Source organism: Gigantopelta aegis, chromosome 4 (assembly GCF_016097555.1).
Source record: "Gigantopelta aegis isolate Gae_Host chromosome 4, Gae_host_genome, whole genome shotgun sequence".
In the NCBI taxonomy this organism is placed as follows: domain Eukaryota; kingdom Metazoa; phylum Mollusca; class Gastropoda; order Neomphalida; family Peltospiridae; genus Gigantopelta; species Gigantopelta aegis.
Genome location: NC_054702.1, coordinates 57,909,142 through 57,918,161, shown reverse-complemented (window position 1 = coordinate 57,918,161; position 9,020 = coordinate 57,909,142).

The window sequence follows — 9,020 nt, the reverse complement described above, 5'->3', positions numbered from 1 at the left end:
TCATACAATGTCGTGAGAAGACCTAATACCTTTAAGGTGAGTATAAATTTCGCATGGAACAAGAAGGAAATGTTTTATTTAACGACGCACTCAACACATTTTATTTACGGTTATATGGCGTCAGACATATGGTTAAGGACCACACAGATATTGAAAAAGGTAACCCGCTGTCGCCACTTCATGGGCTACTCTTTTCGATGAGCAGCAAGGGATCTTTTATATGCACCATCCTACAGACAGCATAGTAACATACCATGACCTTTGTTACACCAGTTGTGGAGCACTGGCTGGAACGAGAAATAGCCCAATGGGCCCACCGTCGGGGATCGATCCTAGACCGACCGTGTATCAAGCTACGTCCCGCCCCCACATTTCCCATGGTGTCAAGCTCTTATATATATACTGAGAGAAAGAACTAAATCAGTGATGTGGTATTTGAGTCAGCCACATGGTTAACTGGCTGACACCAGCCTCAGTGGCGTTGTGGTTAGGCCATCGGACATAAGGCTGCTAGGTACAATGTTCGCAGCCCGGTACCGGCTCCCACCCAGAGCGAGGTTTAACGACTCGATGGGTAGGTGTAAGACCACTACACCTTCTTCTCTCTCACTAACCACTAACCCACTGTCCTGAACAAACAGCCCAGATAGCTGAGGTGTGTGCCAAGAATAGCGTTAATTGGATATAAGCACGAAAATAAGTTCAAATGAAATAAAAACTGGCTGACAGAACTTTATTACGCTATGGATGAGGGCTTTTGTTGCAGTTACTCTTTCCTGTTAGTATTTGAGTAATCTCTCATTTCTTTCCATCAGTATAATAATTTCCGCACCAAGGTATGTGGGCAGTTGTGATTTTAGAGTGCAGCTAATCTGCAAATAGTCATGCTTTTCGCTTTAGGTGTCTCACTGAATGAAACAACTTATAAACAGATATAATGATTCTCTTTAAGAGGCTTCAACAACCTAAAGCTCCTAGCCTTGCTACTCGAAACCATTTCTTTTTGAATTGATGTAATAACGCTAAACCCAATTAGAAAATTCATGTTTATTTGTGTACATTGTTTAAACTTCAAAAATGTATATATATATATATATATATATATATATATATATATAGAGAGAGAGAGAGAGAGAGAGAGAGAGAGAGAGAGAGAGAGAGAGAGAGAGAGAGAGAGAGAGAGAGAGAGAGAGAGAGATATGCAAAAATTTAATAAACAACCTCAGGATCACTCAATAGTAAAATGTACTTTACACATGTAGCTAAATATTACAATAGTTTATAAGAACAATCATTTTGCATATGTTCAAATCATACAGGTCATCCTATCACAATAAATATGTTGAGGTGCTGTAACCAAAAATAGTTAAATAAGTAAAATAAAAAAGGTTCAAAACAACAGACAAACCGGTGTAAGTATAAAGTATTATTGACAAGCTCAGTCTAAATGAAATCAAACTTACTGTCTTTTGCCAAAAAAGTTTACTGACACCCCAGTAAATGTTTCTAAACTACGGTAAATAGTGTTTAATATATGGGAAACATATATTTTTAAATCGGGGTGTTTTTTTTCTTTCCGTTTCTGTTTTTTGGTCTTTTTGTTGGGGGACATATTTTGCTTTTCACGCATGGACGCCCATCATGCCATTATTAAACTTTAGGTTTGTTTTGTATGCACTTTCCAACAGACGAAACATCGTATGGACGCCCATCATGCCATTATTAAACTTTAGGTTTGTTTTGTATGCACTTTCCAACAGACGAAACATCGCATGGACGCCCATCATGCCATTATTAAACTTTAGGTTTGTTTTGTATGCACTTTCCAACAGACGAAACATCGCATGGACGCCCATCATGCCATTATTAAACTTTAGGTTTGTTTTGTATGCACTTTCCAACAGACGAAACATCGCATGGACGCCCATCATGCCATTATTAAACTTTAGGTTTGTTTTGTATGCACTTTCCAACAGACGAAACATCGCATGGACGCCCATCATGCCATTATTAAACTTTAGGTTTGTTTTGTTTGCACTTTCCAACAGACGAAACATCGCATGGACGCCCATCATGCCATTATTAAACTTTAGGTTTGTTTTGTATGCACTTTCCAACAGACGAAATATCGCATGACTGATATACGGCAAAATGTAGCGGGTTTCCTCTCAAAACTACGAGTCAAAATTACCAAATGTTTGACATCCAATAGCCGATTATTAATAAATTAATGTGCTCTTGTGGTGTCGCTAAACACAACAAAATCTTCCTTTTTAAGTAGATTTAGCAAAGGCCAGTGTTGTCTCGCAAGCTGACCAGTCATACAGTTTGTTTAATGACACCACCAGAGCACGCCTATTTGCAATCATTGGCTATTGGATGTCAAACATTTGATAAATACATGTAGTCTTAGAGAATACCTGCTACATTTTTCCATTAGCAGCATGGGATCTTTTATATATACACTTTCCCACAGACAGGACAACACATACCACGTCATACGCTACACCATTAATGGGGCATTGGTTGGGACGGGGAAAATACAATCTGAAAATGTGTCCACTGAGGAGATTCGATCCTACGAACGCTCTACCGACTGAGCTAGATCCTGAATATGTTATTCTGAATGACTGCTGCCGTCGCTGATGGTGTAGTGCTTAACGTATTAGTTTCGAGTGCAGTACGAGATATAACAGCTCAATGGCAAGGTGTAAGGCCACTACACCGACTTCAGTCTCATAAACAAGTGGGGTTTTTTCTTTTCTCTTTTTATCCCACTGCTCCCCCCCCCCCCCTTCCTTTTATTCCTTTGAACTCAGTCTGATTTCTCCACGATCTGGCAGCTCTTCCTATCTTTCAACTTCTTTCGCTATCCACAAACACATGCTAGTCCTCGACTCTCTTGTCTCTTGTGGCTATCTGTCACACACACACACACACACACACACACACACACGACATTCCCAATCAGCCTTTATTAGCTTTAGACTTAGTCTGACCACTTCGGAGTGTTCAGTAGTTACTTTTGGCATTGTTAAGAGGCACTCGTAACCACCTACTATGCTCTCCTACTACCGGTGGTCATTAGTTAGTGTCCAGCTTTATTAGCTGCAGAGGACGAGGATGCCAGGTGGGTGCAGATAAGTACACAGAGACTGCACCCGTGGAGGAAGTTGAGACAGGTAGGCGATGGTGTGCACAGTTTAGAAGACAGAGTTGGAGGAAACTGACAGAAAGGGTCGAAACAGATTGAAATCGTCGGTGAAATTGGAAAGTTTTTTATACGCCCATCTATGGGTCGTATTATGATATGGCGTTGTCCGTCCGTCCGTACAACAGCCTGTTAACTTTTTCTTGTCCGGACCATACCTTGCATACAGATGCATACAGGACCATCAAACCTCACTTGTAGGCACAACTTGGGATGGTGCTTGGTCCAAAAGAAACTGTTCATCCATCCCACTGCAAAAATGTCACATAATTAGAATTGAATCATACCCGTAACATATTCATTAATATAGATATGGTTTTCCATCAAACTCCTGATTGGCGTATCATGTACCTCACCGGCACTCTTGTTTTATATTAAAATAATGGGAATTGCAGGCAGAGGGTGATAGATGAGAAGGATGACAGAAAGTCTGAGCCAGCTTTAATGGAATTTGAACCACCGTCAGCTTCGTCAGCTTGATTGTCCCGCAGCTTATCCATTAGACCACTGAGCTCACAACTAACAAGTACTATTAACCCATTACCCTGAACAAGCAATCCAGATATGTCTAGAACATCATACTTGAATATTGAGGACGAAAATCCAGTTGAAATCAAACAAAACAAAACAAAATGACAGCAACGAAAGGTCATCAGAATACAAACTGACATCTGTCACCATCAACAGAGACCTCCAGTGTGGAGTGGACATATACATAAAATGTGTTCGTGTTTCAAGCTATATTAAATAGAGAATACTACATGAGCGGCCGTTAGATACCGTTGATCTTACGACTTGTTTAAAAACGTATCTAATTAGCGAAAGCGAGTTGGATACGTTTTTAAACGAGTTGTAAGATAGATGGTAACTAACGGACACGAATGTAGTATTCTATTTCTTATATATCTTCAGAAAACAGTTTTAAATTTTTATTCCCCCCCCCCCCCCCCCTTTTCCAACTAAAACTTAAATACCGCCCTAGCTTAAAGGTAACTTGTGCGTCACAGATATGTCAATTTCTGGTTAACTTGTACGTCACATCTAGTGATAGATTTCTATCGTGCTTTTCCACCCAGAGCGAGTTTTAACTACACCCTTTTCTCTCTCACTGACAGACAGCCCAGATAGCTGAGGTGTGTGTGCCCAGGACAGCGTGCTTGAACCTTAATTGGATATAAGCACAAAAATAAGTTGAAATGAAATGAAATGTAGGTGAAGATGGGGAAAAGCAATGACCTGGCCCAGCTACAGCGTGGCACAAATCATCTTTAAAAACCCTCTTAACACATCCCACCCTTCCCAAACAAAAATCATTCAAGAAAGAGTTTGCCCGTTTCGTCATAGAAGACGTCCACAGATGAGCCAAACCTTGGAAGAAACCACTGTATGGGAATAGAGATGAGAAATGAGAACAATCTGCAGCTAATTAAAAAACCGAATCTTCTCCAGTGGAGCTGACATCCGCACTGTTTTCCATGTAAACTAGAAATGGGGCGGGAGGTAGCTCAGTTGTAAAGCGCTCGTCTGATGCACGGTCGGGTCTAGTCTATGATCGATCCTCATCGGTGGTCCCATTGGGCTTTTTCTCGTTCCAGCCTGTGCACCACGACTGGTATATCAAAGGACATGGTATGTGCTATTCTGTCTATGGGATGGTGCATATAAAAGATCCCTTGCTACTATTGGGAAAACTGTGGCGTTTTTCCTCTATGACTATATGTCACAATTAACAAATATTTGACATCCCATAGTTGATTATTAATAAATCACTGTTCTCTAGTTAAACAAACAAACGTTTTGTACTAGAAATATTCCGGTATCGGCCACCGATACGAATGTCTTCATTTTCATTACTCGTCTTGGGTTTTCTGGAAGGAATCAGTATCTTGAAGCTAGCTAAATCTAGACACTACCTGCCATTAGTGTTGATAAACAACCTGAAATCACCAATAGTATCTCATACCCTAACAGGCTGCCAGTGACCTTACATCAGACTTCTTTAGAAAGGTGAAGAGATTTGTACAGATCATGTATATATTAGTATGTGATGACACCGACGTCTCCCAATACAAACGAAGTAATCATTTAAGCTCTTGCCTCCTTTGTTTGCTCGCTGTACCGGTTCCAAACTTATGCCATAAATGAGGCTTAATCAGGAGTGGAGATAATGAGGTGGTGCCTTTAACAGAAATATGAAACAAAAGTTCCTGCCTCAATGGTTATAACTGGCCTAGGTGGAGTAGTGGTTAGGCCATCGGTCTACAGGCTGGTAGGTACTGGGTTCGGATCCCAGTCAAGGCATGGGATTTTTAATCCAGATACTGCCTCCAAACCCTGAGTGAGTGCTCCGCAAGGCTCTGTGGGTAGGTGTAAACCACTTGCACCGACCAGTGATCCATAACTGGTTCAACAAAGGCTTGTGCTATCCTGTCTGTGGGAAGCGCAAATAAAAGATCCCTTGCTGCTAATCGGAAAGAGTAGCCCATGTAGTGGTGACAGCGGGTTTCCTCTCTCAATATCTGTGTGGCCCTTAACCATATGTCTGATGCCATATAACCGTAAATAAAATGTGTTGAATGCGTCGTTAAATAAAACATTTCTTTCTTTCTTTCCTTTGTTTGCTCGCTGTACCGGTTCCAAACTTATGCCATAAATGAGGCTTAATCAGGAGTGGAGATAATGAGGTGGTGCCTTTAACAGAAATATGAAACAAAAGTTCCTGCCTCAATGGTTATAACTGGCCTAGGTGGAGTAGTGGTTAGGCCATCGGTCTACAGGCTGGTAGGTACTGGGTTCGGATCCCAGTCAAGGCATGGGATTTTTAATCCAGATACTGCCTCCAAACCCTGAGTGAGTGCTCCGCAAGGCTCTGTGGGTAGGTGTAAACCACTTGCACCGACCAGTGATCCATAACTGGTTCAACAAAGGCTTGTGCTATCCTGTCTGTGGGAAGCGCAAATAAAAGATCCCTTGCTGCTAATCGGAAAGAGTAGCCCATGTAGTGGTGACAGCGGGTTTCCTCTCTCAATATCTGTGTGGCCCTTAACCATATGTCTGATGCCATATAACCGTAAATAAAATGTGTTGAATGCGTCGTTAAATAAAACATTTCTTTCTTTCTTTCCTTTGTTTGCTCGCTGTACCGGTTCCAAACTTATGCCATAAATGAGGCTTAATCAGGAGTGGAGATAATGAGGTGGTGCCTTTAACAGAAATATGAAAACAAAAGTTCCTGCCTCAATGGTTATAACTGGCCTAGGTGGAGTAGTGGTTAGGCCATCGGTCTACAGGCTGGTAGGTACTGGGTTCGGATCCCAGTCAAGGCATGGGATTTTTAATCCAGATACTGCCTCCAAACCCTGAGTGAGTGCTCCGCAAGGCTCTGTGGGTAGGTGTAAACCACTTGCACCGACCAGTGATCCATAACTGGTTCAACAAAGGCTTGTGCTATCCTGTCTGTGGGAAGCGCAAATAAAAGATCCCTTGCTGCTAATCGGAAAGAGTAGCCCATGTAGTGGTGACAGCGGGTTTCCTCTCTCAATATCTGTGTGGCCCTTAACCATATGTCTGATGCCATATAACCGTAAATAAAATGTGTTGAATGCGTCGTTAAATAAAACATTTCTTTCTTTCTTTTGTTTGCTCGCTGTACCGGTTCCAAACTTATGCCATAAATGAGGCTTAATCAGGAGTGGAGATAATGAGGTGGTGCCTTTAACAGAAATATGAAAGAAAAGCTCCTGTCTCAATGGTTATAACTGGCCTAGGTGGTGTCGTGGTTAAGCCATCGGACATAAGGCTGGTATCTCTCTCTCTCTCTCTCTCTCTCTCTCTCTCTCTCTCTCTCTCTCTCTCTCTCTCTCTCTCTCTCTCTCTCTCTCTCTCTCTCTCTCTCTCTCTCTCGCTCTCTCTCTCTCTCTCTCTCTCTCTCTCTCTCTCTCTCTCTCTCTCTCTCTCTCTCTCTCTCTAACAATCTCTCTCTCTCTCCTCTCTCCCTCCTCTCCTCTCTAACAAATAAAACCCTCCTGTCCTACACGGACAGCCCAGATAGCGCATGTGTGTGCCCAGGACAGTATGCTTGATCCTTAATTGGATATAAGCACGAAATAAGTTGAATGAATCAATGAAATAAAAACTAAGGACTCGATGCTTTTCTGAAGTCGCCCATATGACCTACTCTGGAGACATCACGACCGCAACTTCCCATTGTAACCACTACCAACAACTCTCACAGCTAAAATATGTGTACACAAAAGGATGTCTTACGTTGTAAAATAATGTATTTATTAAACATTCAACACAAGAAAACAAAATCGAATTTGAAATACACTGTATATGTATTAAAAACTACGATGTCCTATGCTTCCTTCACACACAAAAAATACATGAAGTAAGTTTCATATATTATTATGCATAAATGTTTTAAGTCAGCCTTATGAGAAAAAAAATTTAAAACTCAAATCTAATCTATTGGGTTTCTATTGCCATACATTAGCTGAAACTGGTATCACTGGCATGATGAACGAATTTGGTATCACAGTTATATCTACAAATGTACTTTCAAAGCTAAATGAAAAAACATATATCTAATATGCAGCAATCACTTGGTCCCATTGTTAAGTAAACTATTTGGTTAATTTCTATAGAACATGGTTTTTTTTTTAATGTAATGAAATCCCACTTATCATATGAGACTATCCCCATTGCAGAGCATACACATTTATCTGAGATTATATGTACATACACTTACTGTAAATACTTCAATTAAGTCCTTCCATGTTCGACTAGAAACAAAAAAAAACATTTATAGTCTTGTTAAGCATTTACAGCATGTACAAGTATGTCACATTATTATTACAGTTAATATTATAACAATAAAAGAATGACTTAAAGTATTTTTAAAGTATCAAATGCACAGTAAATGTAAACGTTCAATACACCTACAACACAGCAATAAAAAAAGAATTGTGGCTTTCTGATTTCATCAATACAGATCTATTATCCAATTTAAGTATTTGCATTCAAAATAATTCACCGGCTTCCGATTTTAAAATAATAATACATCTATTAACAAAAATGCAATGATATGGTCAATATTCTACACACTTATTGCAAAAACATATAATTATAAAGCTAGTGGGGTAGGCACATATACCTTTTGTGTATGTATGTGTGTATATATATATATATATATATATATATATATATATATATATATATATATATATATATAAATATATATATATATATATATATATATATGTATGTGTATAATATATGTATATGTAATATATATATATGATGTATGTGTATATGTATATGTGTATATATATATATATATATATATATAGTATATACATGTACAAGTATATATATATATATATTATATATATATATATATATATATAATATATTTATATATATATATGATCAATCTTGACACACATAATGCCTGTACAATGGGATAATAATGTAACACAAACATTATTAAATTTAAATTTCTATAGTTCAATTTTGGCATCCTGATGTAGTTTAAAATGGTTAGTACAATCATATGTGATGCATTTCTTTAAAATTTATGGTTACACAGGACACTACATAGAGATCACAAATTATCAACTATATGGTTTCACCAGTCTGTAATCTTTCCACAAACAATGCTCTACAAACTGGTTGTAAATGGCATGGGTTTGTCCTCTTTTTTTTTTAAAACTGTATAAAAAACCCCTTGTTACTAACTATAAAGTGAAGATATTAATTAAAGAAAATTCCTCTCCCTAAACCATTAATAATATAAACAGACAGGGGC